Source organism: Camelina sativa, chromosome 8 (genome assembly GCF_030686135.1).
Source record: "Camelina sativa cultivar CO46 ecotype springtype chromosome 8, ASM3068613v1".
Taxonomy (NCBI): Eukaryota; Viridiplantae; Streptophyta; class Magnoliopsida; order Brassicales; family Brassicaceae; genus Camelina; species Camelina sativa.
The window spans coordinates 18648410-18661106 of NC_141887.1; the positions used below are offsets into that span (position 1 = coordinate 18648410).

Here is a 12697-nt window from a genome sequence, read left to right on the forward strand (position 1 = left end):
TAAAATGTCTAAGAGGTTAAAAAAAAAAAAAATACCACAAATTTTGTTTGTCATAAAATTTTTAATTTGGTATATAATTTTATTATATTTTTTTGTCGTATAACTTTTTGTTGTTATATTTTGTTTTTGTAAATTATATAAATCATTTCATCTTTTTTTATTTATTTATAAAAAATATATAAAAACAGAAAAATTATTATTGTTAGGAAAAAAATTGAATATTTTCTGGTCAACGCCGGTCAACACTGGTCAACACCGGATTCCGGCCAAAATTTAATGTTTATGGTGTTGTATACATAACTTATGTTTGTTTATGGATGTCCTTATGTGATGACAATAGTTCACGTAGTTAACAGAACATTTATATTGTTTGTATGTGTGGTCATGTGTTGATGTATACTTCAAGTAGCTGACAATCATTTTTTTTTTCTAGCTAGCCCTGCGAGTTTGGTTAGTAGAATCGGTTTGATTTAGGTCAGTTTATTTCGGTTTTTGGTTATTTTGGAATTTGAAATCTATTCAGAAAATAACCGGATATAAAACTTCAAAATTATTTTAATTTGTTTCAAAAATAGCGTTACAAAAAAAAAAGTTACACTACACTTTGTAACTATTTTGCTAATACGTCACTTATTTGCGACTACATTCTAACTACATTGCAACTTTTACAGTTTTATTAAGATATTTACCAATAGAGATATTAAGTTTCAAGGTTGCTACATTGATTTAAACTACTAGAGATACTACTAAGTCATTATAATACCACTTTCTTTTTTGAAAATTTTTGAAACAACCCTACCATTTTTTTCTTTTTAAAATATAATATACTAATGATATCCCTTAATATCTTATAATATTTAATTACAATCCAAACATACCAAACGGTACAATCCAACCAATAATAAACCAACAGTAACCAATATACATAAGGGTTTGTTAGTTTTTTAGTACATTTTAGAAACATAATTAGAAAAGTAGTACTAACACTATTCAAAATTGGTAAAAAAGGGGAACGTGAAATAGAGGTGGTGTGAGATATAAATGTGTGTGGGTAGAGCTTGTTGGAGAAAATTACAAAAAGGGGCCGGAGAATATCTCTCCAACTCTCGTCTCTCTCAATCAGCAAAAACACATTTTTTTTTTAGATTTTATTTATTTTTTACTATATGCCCCTTCAATCTAAAAACTAAAATAGTAGTCAATAAATTTTTTTTTAAAAATTTTTTTAGATAGATAAAATCTATATTTTTTCCTTATAATTTGATATGTATTTTGTTTGATAATTTATTTGATAATGTTAACTATTTTTAACATACTTTTGTATTCGTACACATTATTAAGTTTACAGACATCTATACACATTATTAAGTGTACAAATGTAACTTATTTAATTTTTAGGCTTACAATATGCTAGATGGTTTAAACCGTACAACATATTAGATAGATTCAACCGTCCAACAATATTTGTGTATGGTTTAAACCATCCAGCATATTAGATAGATTCAACCGTCTAACAATATTTGTTTAAACAATCCAACATATTGGATAGACTTAAATCGTACATTTAATAATGTGTACAGACATTTGTACACTTAATAAGGTGAAAAGACATCTATACACTTAAAATAGTGTACGGATAATATAATATATTTAAAAAATATTAAACAAAATTCATATCAAATTGTAAAGAAAAAATTAATAATTTTTTTGTATCTAAGAAGTTTTCTAAAAAGAAAATTATATTAACAATTATTTGAAAAAAAAAAAAAAAAGAGGAGTAATGGCATGAGATGTAATTAAGTAGGGTCTGGGGTGGCAAAAAAGAGAGTGGAACTGTGGTAAACAGTGGTCAACGTGTTATTTACCAATTGTAAATAGTAAACGTACTACTTTGCAAATTATGTTTCAAAAACGTATGTTTTTTCCAATTATCTCTATACATAATCTATCATAACCAATTCTAGTTAACAACATAAACCAATTAATATCAAACCAACAATATGCATATCGTAAAACATAACCAATGTCACACCCTGACCGTCACCTCTAAGTGGGCCCAATGTCCGCTCCCAGTCTATGGGCCCACCTTCATTAGTGGGCCTCACGTCCTCTTACTAGGTCCGTAAGCTCATCCATATATGACGGTCGGTTTACTACGTCCGGGAGACTTTAAAGACTTGTTTACCGTCCCTACAAATCACCACATGATCTTTCAATGTATTTTATCCTCACTCGCACAATTCCGACAATCATTTCCCGGAATGTCACCCAGCCTGAGACTACTCAACCTCAAGTCGACCTCTCCCTTTAATACTTCTGTTTAGGGCTTCCCAAACCAAGCCAATCCTAATTTTGATGATTTAAAACAATATGGTCGAACTAGAAATTGCTGGTGTCGACCGACACTACCTTTGGTGTCGATCGACACCCATCCCCAAAATCCACAATTTTGGTTCGGGGATGTTATAACAACATTCTAAGGCCTCAACTCTAGCAACCTATAGAAGCCAGACAACAACCAATCGAGCCACTAGAACATTCTCCTCTTCATTGTCTTGATTTCACGATCACATTTTGCCTTTACCTGCACCACAAATACAAATTGAGATGCATGAGTATTGTCATAAACACTCAGTGAGACAATTCTCCCATCTACTGGACTCTACACATAAGTATTTGAGAATCCAATGTCCAACAATCATCAAACAAATACAATCAAACCAGGAAAACAAGTAATAGTCGTCCGCTGAAAGTCGGTGTCGACCGACACAAACTCTACGAAGGTTGCTGTCGACTGACACCATACTAGTGTCGATCGACACTAACAACCTGGTGTCGACCAATACTGACAACCTGGTTTCGACCGACACATTTTTTCTTTTGATCTAACTAGTGATCGACCTGCACATACATCCAGGGGAAATTTTTAAAAAATATTTATAAACTTTATATTTTTAATTTTAATGAAGTTAAATATGATGTAATCCAATATGTATAAATGCCAAAAAAAAATGGACCATATATATTGAAGTCCAAATTAATAGTGTAAATGGGTCATTTCTATAAACATATGGGTCATTATCATCCCATCGGGTACAAACATTTATTTGTTTGGGAAAAACAAGACAAAAACAAAGAAAAAAGACGAAACGACAAATATAGAGAGTTGTCTCATAAACAAAAAAATCAATTCCACCAAATTGATATGATTCAGCCGATAATCTCTCTGCCAAATCCAAATTTCCAGTCTGAAAACCCAATTAAAGCTCCATCATCAATCTGTTTTTTTGGATTATCTAAATCGATTGTATGGATGACTAAGGTAATAGTTGGATCTCTTATTTAAATTTTCGTCTTATAGTTCAGATTTTTTCTAATTTATCATTTACATGTTCTTTTATTTATGAATTTAGCTTTAGTGTGGATCTTCATGGTATTGAATCGTGTATGGGTCTTGATCTACATGTTTGAATCTTTTTTAGAAAATAGTTTTAATTTTTTGTTATTGTTCACATCGAATAAATGTTATAGTTTATATTGAAGTTTCTATTTACATTACTTACTTTTCAGCTTCGCTTGTTAATATGGGTGTTATTGAATTCGACAATAATGAAAACAATTGAGGAAGATGAACTCAAAGATAAGAAACATAATCAATTTTGTGTTTAACAATGGCTGTATTTTTAATTTCAATGAAGGCTAATGTCAAATTTGTTTTATTTTTAGGATAATTCCAGTGTTTGAATAAGATGATGTCAACCCATACAATCGAAGTGGAGTATAGAAGAAATCTATACTATATCTTGGTAAGTTATTCAAGTTTTATATCTAGCTCAATTTTTTGTTTTCTGCTTTTTCTTTTCTGTAGTTTAGGTTTGAATGTGTGTTATTTACAATAAGTAGTTTCTATTACCAATTCGAAAAATGTTACAAAAGTTTTTCTTTTTTATTTTATACAAAGGAAAAAATTTTAATAGTACGGAAAATATTTTGAGACTAAACCCAGGACTGATACAGTTCAAACATACAAAAACCATATACTAAATTACTAACAACAAAATCCTAAGTTTAAAGATAAATCATTGCTCATTAAGGAAAAGTTTCCACGATACTCCTTCCAAAAAAAGTTCATGTGCAATAATTTTTCCTCTACACCATCCTCGATAGTTTTTTCATCGATTGTAACAATCCTACTATTATAATAAAAGTTTAAATATATATTAAATTTGCAAAAACGCAGGAATTTTAAACTATAGATTTATTCAATATGCATAAAAGTTTAAAAAAGAGAATAGTTACCTTGCCAAAAGACTATTAGGTAAAATTTGAAGTTATGTGCGGGGTTGATTTCAAAAATTAAGTTTGTTGTCATGTTCATCATATATTGCGTATATCTGGAGTTAACTATGTAAACATATTTTTAGGAATGTTATTCATAATCCACACTCATAATAGTTTAATATTCAATTAGTTTTTAATTCGGGATAGACAAAAAATTATCATACTTGTTTTGTTCTATGTAAAGATAACTATTTAAACAAAAAAAAAAAAAGAATAGAAAAATGTGATATTTCTAGTTCGAGACAAAAAATAGTAAAAGAAAAGTGGTATGTCTTGTCGCATATATGATTTTCCATCTCATAACCGTGGTTTTAATATGAATTCCTATTAGACTATGGGACTAATTAAAATATTTAATCAAATATAAAATAATATATTTAGCTTGAATTAAAATAATTTGGCTACAGATATTAAATATATTTTATCTTATACAATTTAAATTTTGATTAGTGTTATATACTAAAAATAATGATAAATACCCATTTGAAAAGGAAAACGTTCTTTTCTAGTATTGTAAAAATATATTTTATTTTTACAATTTTTATAGCTTTACATTACTATTTTATTTTTAGTTTACATTTTACTCTACTACTTTTTTTTTTGGGATAAGAATATATAGTGAATAAGAGAAATACCCTATACTAGCACATCCTCTAAAATATTACAAAAATACCATTTGTGAATATTAAGATATAATTATATTAGAAAATATCAAAATAAATGACGATTTTGCAATCTCTCTACCGTCTTCGTCGTTGTGCGTTATCGTCTCCGATGGGCTCTTTGACGGTTCCAGTCTCTCTTTTGAAATCTCTGATGGCTCCATCTGTTATTCCTAGAATATAGATGCAGATCAGATCATACGTATCCAACTACGTCTTCTTTATAGAACAGAACAAATACAGTTTACACTTGTTACAAACCAGAAACTTACTTGATGATTCTTTCTTTCTTACGAGACTGAAACGTATGTTGATAGAGGCTTGCAGAACGCAATCTCCTAAGACAGAATTTCACCCCTACTATGGTGTAAGTAGCTTTAGTGGGTGTCTATCTTGCAGGATACAACTATCGATCTCTGTATTGACACCTTACAAAGACCCTAGCAAACCTACTCTGAGATTTCCAGAAAATGATTTTAGAGAAGAAGAAGATTGAATCAAGTTCAATCTCTGTTTCTCTTGTTTGTGGTTCTCTCGTATTGTTTCTCTCTCTGCTACTCTGTTCTCGACAACTTCTCGTCTTTATATATTAAACCAAGAGATGCTTAAAGCAAGAGATGCTTAAACCAAGAGTTACTTAAACCAATGGATGCATCTCTTCTATCAACCGATGCTTACGTAAACTTTATAATATATGTTAACTATATTATAACCACCAACAATACCCCACATTTTCTTATTCAAACTCAACAATACCCCACATTTGAATAGAAAATAAGTTTCAACAATTTCTGAGAAAATAGAATCAATATGCATCGGTGAAGGTGTCTTTTGGACTTGAACCTTTCCTAGTAAACACTTATCGGATTAACTTTGTAGGTAGTGAACCCTTGTCTTGAACTAACCACGTTTCATAGCAAACCGAGACAACAAGTGAAACACATATATCATCAGCTCATTTCAAGTCTATACGGTTGTGTTCATTTTGGTCCTGAACAAATCCCAGCTTCGTGAGAGCTCTAGAGAATTTAGCCATATCAATTCTCATAGGTGCGACCACGACACCGACTCTCATATAGGTAACATTAATTAAGAATAGTCCATTCTATTCCACTTTTTAGAAAAGATATTAATATTATTAAGAATAAAATATTCATCCCTTTAATCTTCAATGGAAATACAAATTACTTCATAGGAATTAGAAATGTGTATTCTTCTCTTGAATCTTCCTCAGCCAGTTCACCTCTTGAACCTAAACCATGGGATCTCCAATGTTGCTAGGTAAGGTTTCCACCAAGTGATGACTCATTGTGTTGGCTTTAAACCCATTCCCCTCGAAGTGAATACGACTTGCTCTTTCGGTAGGCCTTTAGTCAAAGGATCAGCCAAGTTTTCCTTTGATCTAATATAATCCAATGCTATCACCCCATTGGAAAGCAATTGTCGTATTGTAGCATGTCTCCGACGTATGTGCCTTGATTTGCCATTGTAAATTTTATTTTTCCCTCTATTTAAGGCAGTCATACTATCACAATGGATACATAGTGCAGTTACGGGCTTTGGCCAGAAGGGAATATCTTCAATAAAATTTCTAAGCCATTCAGCTTCTTCCGCAGCTTTATCTAATGCGATAAACTCGGACTCCATTGTAGAGCGTGCAATACATGTTTGTTTAGATGATTTCCAAGACACAGCACCACCACCAAGTGCAAACACATAACCACTTGTGGATTTGCTATTTGTACTTCCAGAGATCCAATTAGCATCACTATATCCTTCTAATACAGAAGGAAATTTCGTGAAATATAGACCATAATTAATTGTGTGCTTTAAGTATCTCAATACTCTAACCAAAGCATGTCAGTGATCTCTATTTGGATTACTTGAATATCAACTTAATCGACTCAAAGAATAAGCCAAATCTGGCCTTGTACAATTTGTAATGTACATGAGGCTTCCAACGATTTGTGTGTATTGTAACTGCGACACACTTTCTTTGACAGCTTGCATGTTGGATCAAACGGAGTAACTACCGGTCTATCATCAAAGTGACCAAATTTCTTTAGAACTTTCTCCACATAATGAGACTGAGTAAGCGAGTAACCATTTGGTTCTCGTTTAATTCTAATCCCAAGAATTATGTCAGCCAATCCCATGTCTTTCATTTCGAAACTTTCACTCAACATCTTCTTTGTGGCATTGATAATGTCTTTACTTGTTCCCATTATCAACATATCATCCACATATAGACATACAATGATCATATCAATTTTGGTTTGCTTAATGTACACACTTGTCACACTCATTTATTGTAAAACCAAACGACCTCATTGTGTTGTCAAACTTCTCATGCCACTGTTTTGGTGCTTGCTTAAGTCCATACAAAGACTTCTTAAGCTTACAAACTTTCTTCTCTTGCCCTTTGACTATAAAGCCTTCGGGTTGTTCCATATATATTTCTTCATCTAGTTCACCATTTAGGAAAGCTGTTTTAACATCATTAGCAATCTGATTGAAGTGATTCTAGACACCGGAGAATATGTATCAAAGAAATCAAGACCTTCCTTTTGACGAAATCCTTTTGCCACTAGTCTTGCTTTATATTTCTCAATCGTACCATCCGGTCTCAACTTCTTAGTAAAAATCCATTTATGTCCAATTAGTTTATTACCAGGTGGTAAATCAACCAATTCCCATTTATGATTACTCAAAATGGAATCAACTTCACTTTGAATTGCCTCTTTCCAATAAAGTGCTTCTGATGATTTAATAGCAGCTTTATACGTTTGAGGTTCATATTCACTCAAATATGTCATAAAATCTGTACCAAAATCTTTAGCAATTCTTCATCTTTTACTTCTTCTTGGTTCATTTTCTTTTTCTTGAACCTTTGAGGCACTTTCATCATTCTCACGTACCCGTTTAGTACTTGTTTTTATAGAGTCTTTGTATGGAAACACATCCTCATAGAACTCTGCCTCATTTGATTCAATGATTGTATTTACCTTTACTTCAGCATTATCAGATTTAAAAACTAAAAATCTATAAGCTGCGCTGTTTTCTGCACGACCGATGTAGACAGAATCCACCGTCTTTGGCCCAATAACAGTTCTTTTTGGTAAAGGTACTTGAACCTTTGCAAGACAACCCCACACTTTCATAGTTTTATATGAAGGAATCTTATTCTTCCATAATTCATATGGAGTTTTATCACTCTTTTTATGAGGAATTTTATTCAATATTGAATTTGCTGTCAGAATAGCTTCACCCCATAAATTACGTGGTGCACCTGAATTGTTTAACATGGAATTCATCATCTTTTTTAGTGTTCTATTTTTCCTCTCAGCCTCTCCGTTTTGCATTGGAGTATAAGGAGATGTAGTTTGATGAATGATTACATGTGTAGAACAAAAATCTGAGAATTCATTTGACTTGTATTCTCCACCACGATCAGACCTAAGAATCTTTATTCTCTTATCTAATTGATTTTCAACCTCAGCTTTATATTTCTTAAAAATATTAAAAGCCTCATCTTTAGTATCAATCAAATAGATATGACAAAACTTACTATAATCATCATTGAAAGAAATATAATAATTCTTTCTTCCACGACTTGGTGTAGATAGAAAATCACACAAGTCACTATGTATCAAACCAAGTAACACGTTTGATTTTTCCACAGATTTGTAAGAGTGTCTTGAATACTTAGATTCCACACAAACTTCACATTTGCTTCTATTTAATTTATTAAGATTGTGTTTTGGTAACAATCCTAAATTTATCATTTTATGTAAAGAACGATAATTAACATGACCCATTCTTGCATGCCATAAGTCACTTGAATCAAGCAAGTAAATAGAAGCAGAGCTACTGCCTGCATTTTTATTAATGATTGGTACAACAATCAGTTTGAAAAGACCATCACAGAGATAGCCTTTTCCGACATACATCACACCTTTAGTGAGTACAACCTTATCAGATTCAAATACAATCTTAAAACCTTTGTTGCTAAGAAGTGAACCAGAAATCAGATTCTTTCGAATCTCAGGAACATGGAGCACATTGGTGAGTGCAAGTTCCTTCCTAGATGTAAGTTTCAAGACCACTTTGCCTTTTCCTTCAATCGTTGATGTGCTTGCGTTTCCCATATACAGCTTTTCTCCACCCGAACCGTGTTCGTACGTTGTGAACATACTAACGTCGGAGCACACATGCTTTGTTGCACCAGTGTCAACCCACCAATCATTAGAGTTTGTCATCATGTTTGCTTCGGAAACGACCGCAACGAACTGATCTTCGACAAGGTTTGCATTATTGGCGTCTCCACATGATGTCCCTTCTTTCTTATGGCGACAGTCCTTAGCTCTATGGCCAGGTTTTCCACACACCCAACAAGCACCTTGTGGCTTCTTCTTGAAGTTAGAATCCTTTGGTGGAATGAACGTTCTCTTAACGTTTTTGTTCTTCTTAAAGCCCTTGAACTTGGAACTGTTTCCCTCAACTACATTGGCCTTTGCTTCCATCGACGAGAACTCAGATTTCTCGTTCTTGCGGTTTTCTTCTTCGACTCGAAGTTTCATAATTAACTGCTCAAGACTCATATCTTCATGAATGTGTTTCAGGTGGGTCTTCAAAACTTTCCAAGTTGGTGGCAATTTTTCAATAATGGATGCAACCAGAAAAGTTTCATTCAGCCCCATACCCTCATCCTTCAATTCATGAGCAGTTACTTGAATTTCTTCAACTTGTTTCACCACTGGGATGGTGTCACTCATCTTAAAATTCAGAAACTTTCCAACAATGAATTTCTTGGCACTTGCAACTTCAGACTTGTACTTCTTCTCCAATGATTCCCACAATTGTTTTGGGCTTTGGAAAATGTGATAAACGTCATAGAGAGAATCATCCAAGGCATTAAGAAAATAATTCTTGCACAAAAACTCGTTTTGTGTCCATGCCTCTGATGCCTTGATGATTTCATCTGAAATGTCACCTTCAACCGGTGGTTCCGGTGCTTCTAAAGTCACGTATTGTGCCAGATTCAATGTTGTTAGATAAAACAACATCTTTTGCTGCCATCTCTTGAAATCCACTCCTCGGAACACAAAAGGTTTCTCAATGTGATTCTTCACAACTGCAGCAAATTGATCCATCTATCAATTCCAAAACAACAAAGAAGAAATGAAATTTTGCCTTAGATTGTTATTCCTAGAATATAGATGCAGATCAGATCATATGTATCCAACTACGTCTTCTTTATAGAATAGAACAAATACAGTTTACACTTGTTACAAACCAGAAACTTACTTGATGATTCTTTCCTTCTTACGAGACTGAAACGTATGTTGATAGAGGCTTGCAGAACGCAATCTCCTAAGACAGAATTTCACCCCTACTATGGTGTAAGTAGCTTTAGTGGGTGTCTATCTTGCAGGATACAACTATCGATCTCTGTATTGACACCTTACAAAGACCCTAGCAAACCTACTCTGAGATTTCCAGAAAATGATTTTAGAGAAGAAGAAGATTGAATCAAGTTCAATCTCTGTTTCTCTTGTTTGTGGTTCTCTCGTATTGTTTCTCTCTCTGCTACTCTGTTCTCGACAACTTCTCGTCTTTATATATTAAACCAAGAGATGCTTAAACCAAGAGATGCTTAAACCAAGAGTTACTTAAACCAATGGATGCATCTCTTCTATCAACCGGTGCTTACGTAAACTTTATAATATATGTTAACTATATTATAAACACCAACACCATCATCTCCGGTGAGTTATAATCTGTCGAGTTAGAGATCGAGATCGACAACAATGGTCGTTCCAAGACCATCACTATATCTAGACCCGACGATGCTCCTTACAAAATCAACAACGGTGGTGATTCAATTGGCAATCACACGCAGGAACTTTTTCTACGACTCCAAACAAACTCTCGATCTGATCCAATCCGATTACCACTTGTCTCAGTTTTGAACCAATTAGTTGGTCTCCCAGCTGCTTACAAGGAACAATTCGTTCATTTGGGTGAGAAGAAGACCAAGTACTTGATCATCATCGGTGATGAAAACTTTGGATGTGGACCGTCTCGTGAACTTCGGTTTGTTTTGGTGCGGTGGGGATCTAAAGTAGTGGTGGTTCAGTCTTATGCTATAATCTTTTTCAGAAACTTTGTGGCTACGTGTAACGCTCGTGTCCCAGAAAATAATGAAATATTGGAGTTTATATCAGAAACTTGATGGAATCGGTTTAGTATTAGTTTAGATAAATTTTGGTTCAATTTAATTAAACCAAGGAATCCTAAATTTCTCTATAACTCATGCTTCTCTACTCTTTTTTGGGGTTGTGGTCGTTCTTGCAGAGAGAAAAAAGAGAACTTGTTTGTGAGAAGAGGTGTGAGAATGAGAGGTTAGATTTTAGTGTGTTAGGCAAAGAAGCATAATCGTTAGGATTTGGGAGGAAACGGTTTTGATATATTAAATCGTAATCAAAGGTAACGAAATTTGGTAAAGTTATTCCGAAGCCTTCCATAGTCATTCTCCTTTTTACAGAAGTGAATTTGGATGTAAATTCGATGAGTTATTGTCAGTTTTGTGAGACACGTTTTCTCATACGCGAGTTGGGACCATCGAGCATTGTAACTGAGATTGTGGTTTCGGCAGGTTTCTGATCGGCACGAAATTTTCTGGGAAGCTTTGTGACTTCTAGGGCTATCTTTTCACCGGAGGGATTTGATAGTTAACGGTTGGTATTTATTTTAGGGTTTTGTCTTTGAAACTGTTCTTTTCTGATGTTTCTGTCCAGTTTACTTCAAGATTGCTTTTGGTTGTGTAACTTGTTGTAGGACGTTGCTAGGCTGTTGCAGACGGAAGGAGAACCTCTTTTCTGGCTGTAGTTGTTTTTGTGAATCACTTTGATAAGGTGAGTGTGTGACCATGAGCTTATCTGAGCGATTGGGTTGTATGACTTGATGATATGTAGGTGTGGTGAATGTGTTATTGGGTGACATGTTCAATGAATGGTTTGTTATGTTTTTTTTGTGGTTTTACTCTTGATTTGCTTATGTGTATAGCTCGTAGATGGGAGGATCGCCTCACTGAGTATTTCTGGTAATACTCACGCATCTCATTGTGTTTGTGGTGCAGGTAATGAACGTGTAGCGTGGAATCATGGCGATGAGGAGGAGGATGATCTAGGGTCTCAATTGTTGTGTTGTGATTATGTTAGTTAGGTTTATATGTTTCTGTTGCATGTTAATGGTTGGTTTATGTTAATTGGAGTTGTAGATGTTGGTTTATTGTTTGGGTTGTAATTAAATATTATGGGATATTTAATTATATTATTATTATTAAAAAACGGGTCGGGTTGTTTCATTTTGGTATCAGAGCATATATGGTTCTAGGACAAACTCTATAATAGTTATAGACTTGTCTAGGTCGTTTAGACGTGGTAAGGTCTATAGAAAAAGCACAGTGATGTTGTTGAGATATTTGATTCAGAAGTGATCAAGTAGGAAAGAAATTGTTCGGTGTTCGAGAACTTAAGTCGGGAACTTACTTAATTGGAGTGGCTTGGAGTGCCACGGGATAGCAAGTCAGGAATTTTCATGCAGGTCAAGAGGGGGTATGAGAGTGTGGCTAGTGTGGGTGCCACTTCAACGTGTGTTGTGAGTGTGGCAGTAGGTTGCTCAGGCCCAAT

General features: G+C 33.8%; 2 long non-coding RNA genes across 2 annotated transcripts; one reads left to right on the top strand and one right to left on the bottom strand.

Annotated features, from left to right (window-relative positions):
• Positions 1-3190: 3190 nt before the first annotated feature.
• Positions 3191-12355, top strand: LOC147940141 (uncharacterized). Its single transcript, XR_015564642.1, has 5 exons — positions 3191-3322; positions 3727-3806; positions 11662-11743; positions 11844-11920; positions 12145-12355. It is a non-coding gene; the product is annotated as an uncharacterized LOC147940141 (long non-coding RNA).
• LOC147940142 (uncharacterized) lies at positions 4775-5606 on the bottom strand. Its single transcript, XR_015564643.1, has 2 exons — positions 5276-5606; positions 4775-5176 (listed from the first exon to the last, which is right to left on the bottom strand). It is a non-coding gene; the product is annotated as an uncharacterized LOC147940142 (long non-coding RNA).
• Positions 12356-12697: the final 342 nt, after the last annotated feature.